At 40.6% G+C, this 18650-nt stretch overlaps 1 protein-coding gene across 3 annotated transcripts in view; it reads right to left on the bottom strand.

Moving 5' to 3' along the window:
• Positions 1-18650, bottom strand: part of BZW2 (basic leucine zipper and W2 domains 2) — a 56278-nt gene that overhangs the window by 37490 nt on the left and 138 nt on the right. The window contains exon 1 of one of the 3 annotated variants that reach the window (XM_053961363.1): positions 18249-18355. The exons of 1 other annotated variant lie outside the window; for it this stretch is intronic. The gene's annotated coding sequence lies outside the window, so the exon portion shown is untranslated. Of the gene's footprint in view, positions 1-17916; positions 18008-18248; positions 18356-18650 lie in introns of those variants that run through there. One more of the 3 variants, XM_053961372.1, reaches the window with a different exon arrangement.

The following is an 18650-nucleotide window of genomic DNA, read 5'->3' as shown; positions in this document are numbered from 1 at the left end:
TACTCATCACTGAGATTTACAGCTGCAGTTCTAACAGACCAAGGAATATTTCAAAACAACTGCAACACTTAACAGCCTTCTGGAAAAACATTCTGCTCATCTGCAAAGAGTTATACATGACAAACCAGGATATCATGGGATCTTTCAAAGTGCTGTAGGATCCAGGAGTGCCTTCACAGCAGAGCTCAAAAGGCTCTTTCCCCAGATGAGACAGCTCGGTGTTAGAGGAACAGGAGGTGCTTTATAAGTTAATTAGGCAGATAATCTAGCAGTCTACAAGGATAAGAAACAGCCCAGCCTCTAGCCAGTGACTGGCTAGATTTGACATATTTATCTGCTTTGTCTTTCTGACCTTCAGTTATTTGTAAAGAGAATTATCAATAACATTCACCTAGTTATTTTTTACTTGTTCTTATGTTTTGCCTGGACACCTTACACCTTATTCTAAAAACATTCATTTCAAGAGATGGCAAGAGGAGCCCAAGAGGTTTGCAAAGAAACTGTCAAGCAAGCCACACAGCAGGTAAGAACTGTAAGAATCCGCTTTTCACAGCTCTTCCAGAGCACAAACATGCTGTCAGGCTGGGGTCACAGTGCCCACTTCCTTAAGGAACACACAAAAGCCTTCAACCCAGCATACTGGTACAGTTTCACTGTTTCTATAAAAGACAGAAATGCATACACTAAATTTCTAACACCAGACTTCTTTCCTTGGATCCAGTGTATTTTTAAGCTGCAAAAACACTTGCATGTACCTGAAGCTTGACTGTGGATTTTAACTGTTGCCTGTGAACATAAAATATGTCCTTTAAAACAGCTGGGGAAAAGATTTTAAAAAACAAACAGTTAAAGCAGGACTCCCAACTTGTGGCAGATTTAATGACTAGAGGTTCAGAGCAACAGAAGAGACTCTTGAATAGCTAATTACTAGGAACACAGGATATGCCTTCTTCTATATTTAGCTTTAAATGTACTGTGCTTTAATCTGCTGGAGTGAGGGTCTGGCTTTATAAGGCACTGCCTCAAGCAATGGCTCAGGATCCTTCATTAAGAAACAGCATCTTGAGACTGAGCAAAACCAACCCAGTGATCTATACAACAATCAAGAATGACATCAGCTCCTGAAAATGAGATTTTAAAGTGCTGTTGCTACCACAACAGATGCCTGCATAATAGTTTAAAATTTACGAAAATGAATGCAATGCAAAAACTTCTTTTTTAAGAAACCAACAACAGCACAAAAGTGGTAGCTGAAGGCTGTAAATTCAAGGTGGCAGCATATAAACTTGCACGGCACATTTGATTGCATCACAGAGTGCAGCCTGCCTCCATGGTGTCAGATAGCTGTAAAACCTTGAAATCACTTAAGACCTTGAACTCTTACATATATTCTCCACTTTGAAAGGTACAGCACCTGGGTGGCTCAAAGCCAATGGCCAGTTCTGAAATGGCAGCTAGAGAAGTCATGATGGTTTCAGTGGCGCTAGGATCTTAAGGACATGTATGGGTAGGAAGGGAATAGCCTCCAAAAGAAAACCCAAACCACCAGCCAAACTTGTACCTTGTAGCCCAACATCCTCCACGATTCACATGAATTGTCAGCAGGAAAGTAAGCAAGAGATATGGAAATGACAGCTCACTCCTTTCACAGACTCCACTCTTCAGCAGAAGATGGGAGAGGCTCAGCAATAGAAGCTTTACTCTCAATTTACTGCTCAGTATTCAAGCAGATGTCAGAGCAGTACAGAACATGGCACTACGCTCCACAATGGGTTCATTTTATATACAAACCACAAAATGTCTAAGCTTGCTAATTACTAACTTGCAGCAACAAAATTCATCAGAAAAAAAAAAGTATGACTTTAAAGTTTACCAAATTCCACTCCCACTCTTATTAACAAGCTTGTATAAAAAAAATTAGTACTTTAAAAATTCATAAATTGGTGAGTTGGCACAGTCTCCTGAGACTCCTTGAAGTCCAGGAGATAAGCTTTCTATACAGCTGCTCCTTATTTTTATGCTAATGACCCTAGACAGTTAAAATAAAACTGAGGGACATATACAGCTGTAGATATGCAGACACATTATATAGCAGTTACTCTAATCCAGCGATCCTTCTCACACAATTAATAAAAATTGTAACAGTTTTAATTAATAAATCCAGCATTAATTAATAAAATTAATTTTAAAAACCTGCAACAGATGAAGTAAAAGTTTTTTCACCACTTCAGCAAGTATGAATTTGCTTAAGATAGAAAAATGCAGTCTTTTATCCACACCACAGGGAAATTCTTATGATGATTAACTCCAAAATTATTTAAAACCTTGGTACGGATGAAGTTTCCACCATTTGTTCTTGGAAAGATTTTTGCTCAAATTGAAAAAAAAATATTGAAAACCTTTATTCAAAGCAACACTATTTTTCTAAGCATCATTTTGCACTTCTTGGGACCAAAATACCAGAATCATCTGAGATTCTTCAAACATTAACATGCTCAGATGAATCTGGGAACAGTTGCTTCACAGCAGCAAAACTTCACTGCCCTAGTTACAGAGAAGGGAATCAATTCCAGACAACATAAGAAAAAGAACATTTTAATAAAAACTACCAGGATTTTATGGCTCTTTGTGTGCAGGGCACAAAATACAGCCGCCAGGGCAGGCAGTGACCCTCTGGGCAGCTCACTGGACTGGGGGAGGTTGGGGAGGGGGGTCAGGCAGCACAGCTCCACAGGACGCTGCTGCTGCTGTGGGGACTGGCACCGATGGCATTTGACTGACACAGCGATGAAGAGAGCTGCCAGAACACCACCAACACAGCACCACCAGCTTTCACAGGAACAGATGCTTGGCAGGAGTTGTTTCTATCTTCTTCCCTTGCTGAGATATCATGTAAGACAGGGGCACTCATCACAAAGGCAAGTAAAATAGAAGCATAGATGGGTACAGCTGCTATGAAGGAAACATCCCAACCCACATATCAAAGCCAATCTTTTCTTTCCCACCAAAGAATATCCAGGACACTAAAAAGTCATACTGGGTCTTTTTTATCCAGCAATGTTATTGGGTGTTTTCATTCTCTCACAGTTACAGTTCCAGGCTTGGGATAAAGAGAGTTTTCCACCCCTTTCAGCAGCAAGCCAAGAAGTTACATTAAATGCAAATTACTGAACTTGAGCAGCATAGCAGAAAAGCTGCCCTTGCACTTTTGCCAGAGGAAACATGTCAGCATGCAGCCAGCAGCTGTCTCTGCTCTCTGAAAAGCAACAGACAGCTAGATCATGAGCTAACAAAATCTGTAGGTGGAAAACTTATAAATCATTACCAGTAGAGAGGAACAGAGCAATGTAAGGGGACAAGAAGACAGAGCAGATGCGATGCAGACACAGGTTCTCAACAAATCCTCATCAGGCTTCCCACTTTGCATTGGGACACTGAGCCTTTTGTGCCTAAAACATTGGGATGCTTTTAAGAAGTGACTAATAAGCTGGAGGTCTGTAAATTCAACCACAGCACAAATCACCAGGAAGTGCAGCACCAGCAATCAGGTTTATCTTGCAGACTTGCCACAGAGGCACCAGCACAGCTGCCATGTTTATGAAACCTTTAACCCAAAGCTGCTGCTCATCAGGAACAATAAAGCCAGAGCCAGGCTCTTGCCACATTAAAATCCCTTCCCTGATTTTATAGCCTCAACAGCAACATGCAGGGACAAAACAGTAACATAAGAATCTGCAGGGTAAATACAATCAACATGGGGCTTTAATGTTTACATGAAATATGAATATTGCTGAACCACATGCCCTGTCTTTCCCTAAAGAGCCTTCCAGAAGCTCTCAAGGCACTTAAATATTTTAAAAATGTTTATTTTTTAATCACAGAACAGTACTGGTCACAGTAAAAAGTGTATATATTTCAATAAAAATATTTGTCCCTTATTAGCATGCTTAGTGGGAGAGAGAAAACAAGGAGATGAAACAGAAGGAATCAAGGAATCGATTTAATTCTGCAGCAAGTAGAAACTAATACCTGGAGAGAATGAAACTTACCACACATTAAATAATAAATAAAAACCTGTGCTCATGCAAGATTCTCCAAAAACGAACTGGGCATGCAGCTTGTGAAGAGTTATCCTGGAGAAGGAAGGGGAAGACCTTACTGCTCTTTGTAGCCATCTGAAAGGAGGCCAGAGCCAGGGGGAGATGGTCTCTTTCAAGTAATGAGCAGCAAGACAAGACGAGATGGCCTCATGTTACATCAGGAGAGGTTTAAATTGGGTAGTAGGAAAATTTTCTTCACTGAAAGCATTGTGAAACACTGGAATAGGCTGCCCAGGGAAGTGGTAGAGTCACTGTCACCGGAATTATTTAAAATATATGTAGATGGACTTGGTAGACATGCAGATGGCACTTAAGAACATGATAAACCGAGAAAAAATGAGAAGATGGACTCACTGAAGTCTGCACCATACATCACATCACCTAACAGCTAAACTGCGATGCACAGGAAGATATTTCTTGAAAAACAGTCAGAAAAACCCCAGTTCCTACTGCCACCAATAAATGTACAACCACACACTGCATTAGAGATGCACCTCACTGCACTCATTTCAGGGCAGCAGGTATTTCTTAGGTCACTAACCAGGAATTTCTACAGAAGTGGCTCAGATGAGTAACACTACTGAAGCACTTTCAAATGCAGTTCACAGTGTCAACAGAACTGTAAACTGAGCACTGAGACAATGGACTTCTCTGGTGTGTCATCAGGAATCATATAAAAAATGCATGAGTCATGGCACAGACAGTGAAAGAAAAGAAAAAAAAAAAGAGTAAAAAATTCCTAATAATTGGCAGGTACAAATACAAGTTACGAAAATTAAATCACACACTCAGGTTGACACACAACAAATGTTGTCCTTCAGTAACAAGATTTCTTCCAGCAACTAAAGAGGAAGAATTAGATGTAATTCTTTAAGAACAAGGTATTAGCAGGAGCTTTTCTCACTGTTGAGAGCTCTCTTAGGTGCTATACTCTTAACTGGAATAGGCTGCAATAATAGAGATGGTGCATTGCTACAGATCAATTCATAGCCAATTAGCATTCATTTGAAGGTAAAATGTCAACTCCAAGCTTGCATACCTTGCCAAAAGGAAAACCTCTTAGAAAAAGAAGGGGATAAACAGCATCAGGCAGAGATCAGGGTCAGGTGAACTGAGAAAAAAGTGGAAGAAAGACAGAACTCTTCCAAAGCTAACCAAGTCTTTTCCTCACACAAGACACCACTTTCAATGGACTGTGTAAATGCTAAAACAGGGTTCTCAAATTTGGAGACATTAGATATCCTGATCATCCTGAAAAATACAACTGTCTTAGCAATTGCCATAACGATGATTTTGTTATAGGAAACTGAAACTCTGCAAAAGCATGACTGTAAAAGTACTGCAGCAATTTAGTTCAATCCTTCATTAATGTTTGGGGGACAACTACAGTAGGCACTGTTCACAGTACATTTGCAAGAAAACATTCATGGAGTTTCTTTATAGTAACCAGCTCTATAATAAACCAATAAATACAGGTATTGGGAAGAAAACATGTTAAAAAAAGTACTAGAGAGGCTTCATTCCCAGAAACAAAGCTTGCTAAGTCACAAGAAAACACAATAACAGTTCTGTAATGAAGGCAGGAAGATCAGCTTTCTCATAGAGAACCACTCCTCTCTTCAAGTCCATCCTGCTTCTGGTTTTTTTAATGTATCTTTCCACTGGAAGTTTTTATAATGTTGACCCTACTCATGCAATTTCAGTATCAACAATAAAATCAGAAGATGTGCCTCTTCCATTCTTTTTGCTACCTCAAAGCTCTGAGAAGCAGCAAAAGCACTGGATATCACTAGTGCCTCCAGGATACAGCACTGCAGCACTTGAAAACTGATAAACTAGGGGATAAGGTTAAAAATAAATACAATCTGTGCATTCTCCAGAAAGCAATGCCCCCCAGATGCTAGCAGTTCATTATTTCATGAACTAAATACAGTAATGGGAGGAGGGATGTATTAATAGCCAGCACCTCCTACACACCTGCAATTGGTGAAGGCCTTGATTTTAACAGAACAGCTGCTTTAAGCATTAAAGCAAGTTTCAATTCAGAACTCCCTAATTATTTCTTCAAAGCATGTGCAAGGAATTCACCAAGATAATGCATGTTTTTTTTACCTGAGGGAAAGTGAATCAGCTGCCAGATATCTGAATTCTGATCTTTCTGGCACAGAGGGCCAGCAGTGAAAACATACAACATTTTTCACCATATCGAGTATTCCAAACATACCAGCTAACACTGATTATGCTGTTAGCAGTATTCACTTGGACAAAAAATGGAGTCTGTGTCACTCTGCATCCCAAAAAGCAGTCCCATATTCCCTGAGGCTGCTTCTTCCTCCTCAGAGCAGGTGAACATTTTGACAGACCACATCAGTTTTGGTAAATAAATTCCTGGAGTGGGGAATAGAAGCAACCAATGCTTGGACTGCTTCAACCTGCAGTTATTTTCTAGGCAGTGGTGGCTACAACTCCTCTCAGATCAAGCGAAGATAACCCCATGGCAATAGATACTGATTCACATCCAAGTTACGTGTTGGGGGAAAAAAGAAATAAAGGAGTGCCTACACAATCAACTGTTATGCTAGGTGAGTCAGAAAAACAATTATTACAGAATGAGCAGACACTTGCTATCCTAACCACTGCTCGGCAGCTCCCATACCAGCACTCTCAGCCTTACCTCAGAATAGCACTTCTTCACCTCTACATGGAAACCTGAAAGCTCTTAGATGAATTAATGGAAGAAGAGTGTATCCAGGGCTATTAAACATATGAATGATATAACCTTCTAAGCTTGAAAATTGCTGTGAGTTTGACAGGACATGAAAGAGAAGTTTAGCACTCCCTTCTTTCTACACTGGTTTTGGGTTTTGTGTGGTTTTTTTGTTTTGTTTTTTGTTTTTCTTTTCTCACCTACCAACACTACAGGCCACTTCCAGAGATGAGACTATAGACCCAAGGCAAATTTCTCCCAGAAATTTGGTATGAGCTTTGGTATGAGAAGGCTGTCTCTTAAATTCACAAACACACAAGACATTACTCACATTACTCACCCATGACAGCATACTCCACCCAGGAGTATTAGGACACCAGCACTGAGAGTTGGGTGGCACCTGAGTAAGGTGAGGTTAGGAGAAGTTAACAGAAATCCCATGAGGACTATCCTGGGTCAGCTTCTTGTATCACTAATTTTGCAGAAGGACTTTAATTGCTTTTTGTAAGATAATGGAAAACATTCAAACCAGTTTTCTTCAGAGAGCAAAAATCTTTGAGACATAATTGTGATTCAAGCCACATATTTCTTTCCAAAAACTGAGGTGCCCAGAGAGAATATTGTCAAGACTGGTAATGGGAATCACATTGGTATTGTGATTGAATTGTGTGATTGCAACTGCTTTACTTTATTACGTGTCATTTACATTTGTATGACATTCTCAGTATAATTTGTGTTACTTTACTAAATCAGAAACCCCACATAATCTCAGCTATCTTCAGGTGGGGAAATTAGATATTAAACATCATACTCTCCCATATGTGGAATATCTAAAAGATGCTGATCATAGAGTATTGGACTCCAACACTATTCACATATCAGAAATGGGAGATCAGTTTTGGTTTGGTAATCCAAAGCTCAAATACCAAGCAATCATGTATGGCAAAGCTTCCCCTATTTTAGAATATCATACACAGACACAGTCCTGAAAATTCTCAAAGCACTGCATCTTCTCTCAATTTTCACAGTTTAACTTTGCTTAGATTAAGAAAAATCTTCTTCCATCCTGTATCTAAACATAACTGACATTAAACTCAAGACTTATCTGGAAATATAAAAGCATAAAACCTAGAATATGTCTTTGATGGTAATCTATATTCAGGAGACTTTGAAATACATCAAAATGAACTCAAAGAACTCACAGTCTATCTATAAAAACAGCACTGCAAGCAATGGCTATTATGAATGCTTCTTAAGTTTTGCTTTTCAAAAAGTGGTAATTATATGCAATTTTGATCATAATTGCAATCAGATGAAAACTTGGTTCTCAAAAACACATTTATATATACAGGTGGCCAAAATCTCAGAACTAAGAAACATTGCCACAAAAGGAAGTCAAATAAAGCAACAAAATAAATCATTAGAGGTAGAAAAAAAATAGAGCAACTAGCCTGTTGTGTTACTAATTTGTATCTGTTTTCCAGTATTAGCGTCATCTCCTAAGAGCTTAATCACATTACAAGAAGTTAGTAGAAGTTACTGAGACATCTGTTTCACCCAGATGTAGATCAGAGCAGGTATATACTATTTTACCGCACTCCACCACAGAGGCAGCAGGCAGTGCTGAATACACTGCAGTGCTTTGTGCCCACACACTGGTAATGGAAGCACAGAGAGCTGTCAGTCAGCTCAGTTCAATGCCAAACCCAGCAATTTAATTGCTGTTGGTTGTGAGGACCAGTCCCTGTTTCACTGTTGATCATTCTAGAAGGCAATCAGATAAGCCAAAAGCCCTATCAACTTTTCTTGACTAAACAGCCAACTGTCAGAACCCAAATATGGGCTGCACTTGACTTGCCTTAAAAAATGAATTATGACACCTAGTCTGACCCAGCAATTCTTGCCTATTTTCACCATAAGGAGAAACAAACATTTCCAGAAAATACCTTATCTAAAGTATTCTGCTTGCCCATCTTAGAGTGAGATGGGTGAACAGCTTCACAGCTTCAGATTTAAGGCACTTTTTAGGTATCTGAATCAGATCAAACTTCACACCTGCAGATTGGCCATCTGTGTGAAAGTCTGTAGCTCAGTGATACCTACAAACATCCTAGGCAGAGTTAGGAATTTAGTTACCCACCCAAAATTAACAATAAGGCAATTACTATTTGTATACTATTCAGTTCTTTCGTTAATTCAGTAGACCTGCTTATTTATCTTTCTGAAATAATTCACAGAACTTTCATTGTTGGCTGAGCTTCAAAATCCAACATACCACAAATAAGTTGAAAGCATAGCCTCAGTATCAGACCACAGCCATCCACCCACTCCCAACCCAGTTTCTGAAGCCAAGCATTACTGCAGGTGTTATGGATTTCTAACTAGAATTATGTTCAGTATCATTTTTAAAGGGCATAAAGTATCTCTATGCCAGACAGCCTTGCTTCCTTCAGAAAAAGCATGCATCCACTTTGTGGTTGTTTGGCCCATGTCAACGTCAGCTTGGCACAATGATATTTGACACTATTAATAGGGAAATCTATTTTCTTGTTTACATTACTGTTCATGCACTGGAAAGACCAATATCAGCAACCTACTTCTGCAGATAACCTAATAAGGGCTCCATGGACTGTGTATCTGTAGGTGCATGCATACACACATTTGTACAAGAAAGCAAAAACACCAGTAAAAGCTACATTAGATTTCTACAACTCACTTCCTATGAAGATGCAAACTATGAATAATTTAGAAGGTTTACTAATGAGACAGCTAGAGGTTTTTTTTTTTGCTGGACTGAGAAACCACAATGAAAGGCTTGGCTGGCCCCTCTGAGGCTTCAGAAAGACATGGCAGTTAACCTAGCTGAATCCTAAAATGCAGGGCTGTTCAATCATTGGATACAGTCTCCAAGTCAGAGAACTGACTGCTGAAGGCCATGCAAACCGACACATTTGTATCCCACTTCAAAAGTTGCTCTGCATAGTTTGATACATTCTGTAGAGCTGAAGATCTAGTAAAGTTAGCCTATGTTCTTTGCTAAGGGAGGATAAAAATGCAAAGGTAGAAGTGACAACCTAAATTAAGTTTTTTTCAATTCTAAAAGAAGAGAGCAGATATTCAACATGACTCGCAATTGAAGGCTTTGCAGTAACTGGTATTTTTTTGCTATTCTTGACAATGCTTCAAAAATAAAGCTGATATTTCAGATAAAAATATGTCTATATGGACCTTTATTAATCAAGTGTTAGGAACATGAATTAAGGTACTTTACTCAGTAATTTAGTAGCCTATTTTTCACCATAAATTAAGTAATTTATCTTGGGATTACAAAAAAAAATGTAACAAGTATGTTGAAAACAATAAATGGGGAACACAGCCTACAGTTCTTGTCCCTATCACCAAGATTTTGCTCTCCCTTAGCTTCCAAAGACTTTATGTTGTTTCCTCATAACACTGCTTTTGCAGTGCCAATACCTACTAAAAAGGTCAACAATTATTTAAACTGACAGGACAAAGGAAAATGGGGAAAGAATGAGGCCTTCCTCTACCTCAACAAAATACACCTTAGGGAGGGCACTAAGATACTAAACTAATCCTAGCATCCAGCAGGCTACCCATGAAATTCTTTGGCTTGACACATTTGGTTTCACTGAGCTGGGAACCACTGCTCACAGATAAAAGTTCAAGAATGGCACAATCTCCTCTCAGGAGAGACCTGAGAGTCTGATGCCCTGACAATTTAGCAGCGTGAATCACCAACCAACCAGTCCACTGTCATCATGAAGAATCTCACAGGCACAACAGCAATGCGAACTGACATACTGATGGCAGAGTACATTGGGGAAAAGGCACTTCCCAGCATACACCAACAATCTAACAGGAATAAACTGACAAAGTAAAGCCCTTCCCTTGTCTCTTCTAGAGAATTATGTATATCCTTTCCTTCTTCTAATTCAAGAAGCCTTTTAACAAGGCCCCACAAAACAAGACAGCCAAAGTCAACACCTGGCAAAAGACCTCATGCATGTGCTTGAGCATGGAAGTAGATGTTTCCTCATGCTGGGAAGGCAGCTGAGACCGATGAGAGGATGATAAATTTGAAAGGCAGAGCCAAGGATTCACATGGCCCAGGGGTCACACTGACTGGGGCCTCTTTTCATACAAAATGTAGAGAAAGAAATCCACAAACATCTTGGCAGAATATGGTATTCAACAGCGCAACACTGGGTTTCCATAGCACTGGCTGATGATTTTGAGATCCTCAGGTCACAGTCACAAGAAATCACACATTAAGAAAATAGCCAAAGCAGACCTAAGACAAAAAAGACTTAACACAGGCTTCAGAATGGTGCAGAGACATAGAAAAAAAAAGCAACCCGACTCAAACCAAACTCACACCAATATTGGTGCATACAAAAAAGGTTGTAAATTGAAAAGAAACTCACCAGCCCCTCTTCTAAAGGGCTGACATCTCCTCAAGCATTTAAAAGTAGTAACATACTTTGTTTTTCCAACTGTCTGTTGCTCAAGGCAGGAAATGGTAGTGAAAATAAATGACAAGCCCAGTATCTAATGCTCAGTAGTATTTTCCCAAGATTTCACCTGTGTCTTATCAGAAGAAAATTACTAATGTATAACTTGAATGCACTGTATGTATCTTCCCTCTTAAAAACATTTCTAGAGAACTAGAGGATTTTATTTATGGAAACAAAAGCTAAAATGAAAGGATCACTTTAGCTTGCAAATTACAAACCGCTGAACTGCTTAGACTTCTTTTCTGCATGAAAACACATCTAAGGAAAACACATGAGGCAGTAGTTATTACAAGCAAGTACAACCCCAAAGTCATATTTAATTGTTCTGCCTGCAGTAGCTGAAGGAATTGTAGAAGGGTGTAACTCATTGAGATTCAAGACATCACAGAAGATGTTTCCTTCCAATGTCCCTGGCCATTCTCTGTCCCAGACTGTGTCTAGCATTTCCTAGGCCTGATCTGTCTCAGTCCTAATTCTCACTAGAGATAATCCATTGTCTTACAGGCTGAATAAAAGCAGTAATCTTTGTCTGCCACTTTGAGCCTGCAAAAACTGTAAGTGATCTCTAAGCAAAACTTCTCCATCCAGCCTAAGAATAGCTCAGATTTTGCAGAGCAAATCCTTATACAGAATGACAAAACATACATATGTATGAAGGACTCAGTGAATTTTAAAATTCATTCTATAATTTCTGCAGTAGGAAAAAACCTCATTTCTAATTTCAAAAACTCTTAAACACATAGCAACTAAAAGCTTTCACAGAAAAAGTATTAATTACTACTGATTTACTTCCTGGAAGTATTCTCCTGACTTGCTGTAATTTAAAAAACAAAACAGTGATTATTTGTTTTATATGGCACATGTGAGGAATATGTTTTTCTTCATTAAAACCAGCTTAGCCAAGAAAAATGTATCTAAAGATGGAGTAAGAACAGTCCTGCAATCTGATCTACATAAACTGCCACACTTGGACTTAACCATCCCTATCACAAACAGCGATCCAAGTTGGAAGTTTTACCAGCAAATTGTTAGAAAAATATGAGCTCCCTGTATTGTGCTTGGACTATACAACCACACTTCACAGAAGACCAAAGCTGTTAAACCCTGAAACTCAAGTGTTTCATTCTGCTCTCAGCTGTACAGCATGTAAGAATGGTAAAGAGCACTTCAGTGCAGTAAAATGGCTACCACATCACTGCATGTGGGTATTGGACTCTGCTTGGCTTTTTATTTTGACTTTTGCAGTCTCTTACAAGATCTACAGCTACATTTAAGAACTATGGTACAGGAAGTTCAAAAGGGTTTTCAGGAATGGCAGAGGATTATTGCACTCCACAGACTTTTCCCTAGGGAGAAAAAATAAATTTTTTCCATTTGTCAATTTTCCTCTCACACACCAGCATTACCTCTGAGTGATCCCTGTGTATTTTATTTATCCTTCAACAGACAGTTACTACTTTAATATGTAAGTACTGTTGCAGTTGAGGAGAGGAGTAATTTTTAATCAACACTGGATCTCACGGAAAAATAAACCATTTCCGAAATCAAATCTACAGTTTAATGGACAACCATGGCAGTTCACAGGTGATTTACTGCTCATAAAATATAAAAATGGCATTACTTTACCCGTAAGCTCAGGGAGAGAGACAGATGTGGGTGACAGCATATTGCCTTATGAGGAACACAGATGTAGGAATTCTTGAATTTGCACAGGAGGAATGAGGACAGAAAATGAAGAATAAAAGATGATGCCTCTTAAAGTAATCTGAATTTAAGAGCACACATCCATTCAATGCATGATCTAATTCTTCTGTCCTAAACAATAACCTTAAGCCCACAAAGAGGTACATATATCTGCACATGACTGTAAGCAGAGTTTAAATAATCCTGTCTGGAGGTTAAAAAATTACTCACTAATTAGACCTAATTAAATGTTTAACCCAAGTGCCTCCACCATTCTTCACCAAAGAAAGGTTTGATTGTCACTGACTAAATGGTGCTAACACTGTTTTTCCCAATATTGCACTCATGAATTCCTAAAACCAGTACAAATTCTGTATGTGCTGTAATTTTTCAATCTCCTCCTAACATAGATGTATGTCCCTTGCACCTCTATGTAATATTATTTGCTTTGTATCTCTGAAATTTTGAATTTATTTTAGGAACAGACGTCTGAAAAGCAATTGAGAACCAACTCTTACAGAAGCTGTACTAATGCTTTGCTGGGTTATTGCTACCACCTGCAAAGCTTAAGAGGGAAAGAACTTTGTCTTCCAAGGTGCTCAGGCATACTCTGACACATACTGCTTTGCTGTCACTAAACACATCTCAGTCTTTAACAGCAAAAAGCTGCTTGCATGCCATCTCTTCCAAAAAATGCAAGTACCTAACTACATGGAATTCATAGGCATGAAACAATTTGTTTAAAGCTTAGATTGCTTTTAATTCAATAAAACCACAGTGACTTTGAGCTACATGTGAAAAGCACAAAGCACGTATTGTCTGAGCAAGCCGCTCATACTAGAACTACCTGGAACATTCATCTAAGGCACTTGGATTGCCCATGATCATCATCACAATACCTGAGCACCTCGAAATTTCTTCTTTGCTCTGTTAATCCTCACTCCCTGTGGGAAGATTCTGGTTGCCTGGCATGATTAGCAGTTAAAGACACAAAAAATAAAAGCATATGCTCAAAAATGCACTTCACAATACATACAAATAAACTTGTGAACAGTTTCCTTTCAAAAATATTCTACAGGTGACTGCTATTCTGGATATATTTTAGGTGCAAAACCACCAAAGCTGGCTCTGCTCAATCAGGTCAAGTCTTGGAGCAAACCAACACCTAAGTTAAATCAGACTACTAAGCCTACACAGGAGTTCCTTACTATTATACAGATGTTCAAGCCCCAAGCTGGTATTTTCACAGTGCTCTGACCCGTATTTCCTGCCAGAGAACACTGCTCGCTTCAACCGTGCTCATCCTATAGTCTGCATCAGACAATCTTTTGGAAAATACTTTGGTGTCCTTCTGTCCCATATATGTAAGAATCCTTCAAGTCAGGATTCAAGAGAAGATGAAAAGAAACAATAAACCTCATCTAGCCAGACTTTGGATACAGCTAGAGTCAATCCTGGGATTTGCTTCTAAAGTTCAAAGTGTAGAGAAAGCATAACTTTATGCAAGGTCTCACAAGGAACTGGTAGCAGGTGGAGATCTCTAGTGAGGTCTGAAACTAGCATTTTAGCTACAGGAATACCTTGTGCGTAGCTACTGCGGATACACCAGTTGCATTCAAAAATGCGTATCAGTGCTCGCCAGTTTCAGTTATTTTTCTGTGGTTTTATAATCTACCCCACCCCCTGGTATAAAACAGGCCTTAGCAACGTTGACAGATCATAACAAAGACCAAGTGGCTGCCCTAAGACCCAGAAACAAATGAAAGTTGAAAAAACTTCCCTTACAATAAAATAAAAACACTTAAAGAAGTCTAAGAGTTATTATACAATGCCAATCAACTGGGCTGGGGGGGCACGGAAGTAACTTATCCACAGATTACTATTTGTGAGATCTGAGAGGAAAAAACAGAGGATGTTTCTAGCAATAAAAACCCCTTGAACTTGCATGAACTTGAATTGATCTAAATGAATAATCCTATTAGATCCTCTTAACTTTGGCCAGGATATAATTATAAGGATTGGAGACAGCAGGACCAAAACCCAGCGGGGGTCTGTCTGCAAGGCTCAACACCACTTGCAGGAGATTTCCTATTGCCCAGGGCATGCAGGAAGACAGAGCTAGTTTACAAAAACACACTTGGCAACAATACGTAATGGATTTTGCATACACCTAAGACTTCAGCTCAGCAAAAAGACAATGGCAGGGGACACCACAGGTCTGTCAATGCCTGATGGCATGCCAAGGCTGAACAGGAAGCAGCTCCTCATCGGCTCCCAGAACAGGAACTGGGGGCTGGGGATTGAACAAAACCATGAAGCAGCAGGCTCTAAAACAGGAAAGAAGCAGTCCTCTTTCAAGCAGTCATGAGTTATAATCATGGGATGCTGGAAACACACAATTTACCTAAATTTAAAAGGCATACCAGCCTGCTTTAGGCTGTCAAATATAAAGGTAAACAAAGACACCACTTCTTGCTAAGTAAATCCCTAGATGAACCAGTGAGATGGGAGCTAGGAAATAAGTCATAGAACTATGTGTACTTGTTTGACCTATTATTTTATTTTCCCCTAGACAAAATGGAGTGGGTCAGACAGGTTTCTGACCCTACCAGGCCCAGGCACTGAAAGCAACTATGGGGATCTTTGACCTCTGCAGAGTACACACCCAGAATTCAGGCAACTCTCCAAGACAAAAATGAAGGCAGGTCATTTGAGAGAAAACAGTGAAACCAGTTCAGCATTTCCTTTCCCTCTCTTCCATGTCCAAAGACAGAGTTTCATGGTGCACTCTCCAAGGCATAGGGCAGTCTCTTCTCCCCAAACTGACTCAAGAAAAAGGTTATTACTCTGTACATTCTCCCAAAATGAATGTTACTTGATTAAAGAAATCCTTGTTATCTTCTTGCATGAATCTTACCCCTGACAATTGCTCATGGGCATTTAGGATCACCTACACATTGGTTAACAATAGCTATCACAAATCCCCATGAGCACACCTCCATGCAGTAAAACCAGCAAACCACTGTGGAAAAATGCCACCACTAGTTCCTGCTTCACAAATCACAAGTACCAGATGTATCACCTGATGAGGAAATAGGGAAATTTTAATATGTAAACATACAATTTAAAATCTAGAAAATATTCTGAATCACAGTGAGGTTAACATTTCCTTCACCCTCTGTAACAGTCAAAATATAAACTATTAATTACCAAGCAGAAATGCACACATCATAAATATGTGAAAAAAACAGATACGGCAGATAAAAGCAAATGCATTAAAGGGAAAGACACAAATGCACAGAACCTACATTTTTATGTCCAGTTCCCTGCTGAGACACTGACTCCCTACACTGCCTTGAAAAAAAAATCACTTGTTGCCTCCATGCTTCAAATTATAGTCATAAAATGGAGGCAATGCCACTTCCTCACACTCTCACAAGGATGATCTGAAGATTGTGAAGTATCTGCATATTACAGGATTGAAGGTCACACAGAAGCCAGGTAAGAGTGAGAAACATGTTTTAACTAGCACTGAAAGTATTTTATTACCCTTGCAGATGGAACACTCCTGTAGCCTTAGTCACCAAGTGAGATCCAGTAAGGCTGCCAAGGAAAAACTGTCTGTTCGCTCTGAGCAAGGGCAGGATGGCAATAATGACATTCTCATATTAAATAAAAGAAATGTCATATGCATACTTTTCTGTGCTGAATACACGACAGTTTTGGGGATTTTTTTTTAATGCAAAAGGAAGTTTGAAGGCTATTATTTAATAGTGCCACAGAGATTATTGAGGCACTATAGTATCACAAAATTTGTTCACAGCAGGTAAAATTCACACCCTGCAGTGAACCAACAAAAGACCACTTAAATCCTAATTTCAGCCTTCATGGTTGATCCAGTGACATACTTCTGTTAGCACTACATGGGGATAATTTTCTGCATCAGAATATTAAAAGCCCTTGTGCTTCAACAGCATTTCCTTCATGACATTTTTGGTTTCCCACAAAAAAGGTCAAGGGAATCTCTTATAATCTGAAGACCAAACCAATCTGTTTTATTTACACTTGTTGATGCAAGTAAAACTAGATGGTGGCACATCCTTTTATTTCCATGACTTTTAAAATCATGTAAATGTATGCAAATTGGCTGTTTAGTTAAAACAAAATTGTATCACATTTTGGCTTTTTTACCAAATAGTTACGAAGATAGACTATATTCAGAGAGCATGCTCTTCTAGGAGAGAGACTTCACCACTTCTGAAAGTCAGTCAACAAGTCATCAACAGGTATCAAAATAGAGAACAAAATTAGTATTAGAAAGAGAAATGCCAAAATATATTGAGGTATTGAAATATGAGGTGACCTGGAAGTACTAAAGAACGCAAAAATTCGGCTTACTGATAAAGCCATGCCTTCAAAAATTAGTTACAGGAAAAAAAATGGGTTCCTTAAAAGGAAGGATACAAAAAATATACATTTAAGAGTAGAGCAAAAGAGGGTAAAAGTCAGCATCAAGTACCAGGGTCCTGCTCTTTTCTCTGGTATAAACACAGGCAAAAATCAAATGTTAAACCTCAGTCGCTGTCCCTGGGAGGGAATCGACAGGATCGTCCCTGTGCCTACCGAGCTTCCGCTGGAATACTGGAAAGTTGGATCTGTAACAAAGATTATTTTTCCACCAACAGTTTAATTTTAGAAAGGCGCCAACAAAAGGCGCCGCTCTGAACACCCTGAGCGCGTTCCTTCCCCTCCCGATCCATCAGCGCCCGCTTCCTCCCGGAGACACGATGCCGTGGCAAGACCACGGCTCCATTCGGCCGCTTTAGCCGAACAAAACGCTCTTCCTGCCTGGAAAAAATAAAACAACAAAAAGCCCAACTACCCAACCAACCGATGCCATAAAAAGGCAGGAAAGCGGGAGCATGGAAGGAAGGGCCGGCGTGCCAAGAGCCCGCACTGCCGCCCTCCCGCAGCTGACCCGGCGCCGCCGGTGCTCCACAAACCCACGAACGGCGGCATTTCCGAACCCCGGGCTCCAGCACCCACACCGGGGCTGTGACGCCGCCGCCCGCCCTGCCCCGCCATGGCCGCCGCGCCCGCCCGCCCGCCCGCCTGGCCGGAGCTGCCCCACAGCAGCCGCCGTCGCCTGGGCAGCGCGGCCGCGGGGCTCCGGCGGGGCTCCGGCACGGCTCCCGCCTGGGGCTCTCCCCATCCCGGCCGCACCTGTCGGGTGGTTGCGCGGTCCGGGGAGGGGAGGGCGAGCGAGCGCGACGGCAGCGGCGACGGCGGGAGACAATGGAGGAGTGAAGGACGGACACATTGACACACGGGCGCCGCCGCCCGCCCGCACCACTTCCGGCACCTCCCCGGGGGGGAGAAGCGAAGGAACCCCGGCGAAGCCAAAAAGGGGAGACAAAAGAAAAGCGTAACGCATTTCTCAAGTTGAAAACAAGGAACAAGAGCCGACAGGCTTCTTCTCTCCGGCAGCACCGGGTGGGAAGCTGGCGGAGGTCGAGAGGCTGGCACGCAGTGACCCCCATCCCTGGGCAGGAGTGGTTCGCCCCGCAGTCGGCCCCGGCAGGGCGGGGCTGCGGGCGGAAGGCTCCGGGAGCAGCGGGGCGGGGG

The sequence above is a fragment of the Vidua chalybeata genome, chromosome 1 (assembly GCF_026979565.1).
Source record: "Vidua chalybeata isolate OUT-0048 chromosome 1, bVidCha1 merged haplotype, whole genome shotgun sequence".
Classification (NCBI taxonomy): domain Eukaryota; kingdom Metazoa; phylum Chordata; class Aves; order Passeriformes; family Viduidae; genus Vidua; species Vidua chalybeata.
The sequence above is the reverse complement of the archived record's forward strand: the minus strand, read 5'-3'. Positions and strand labels throughout refer to the sequence as shown.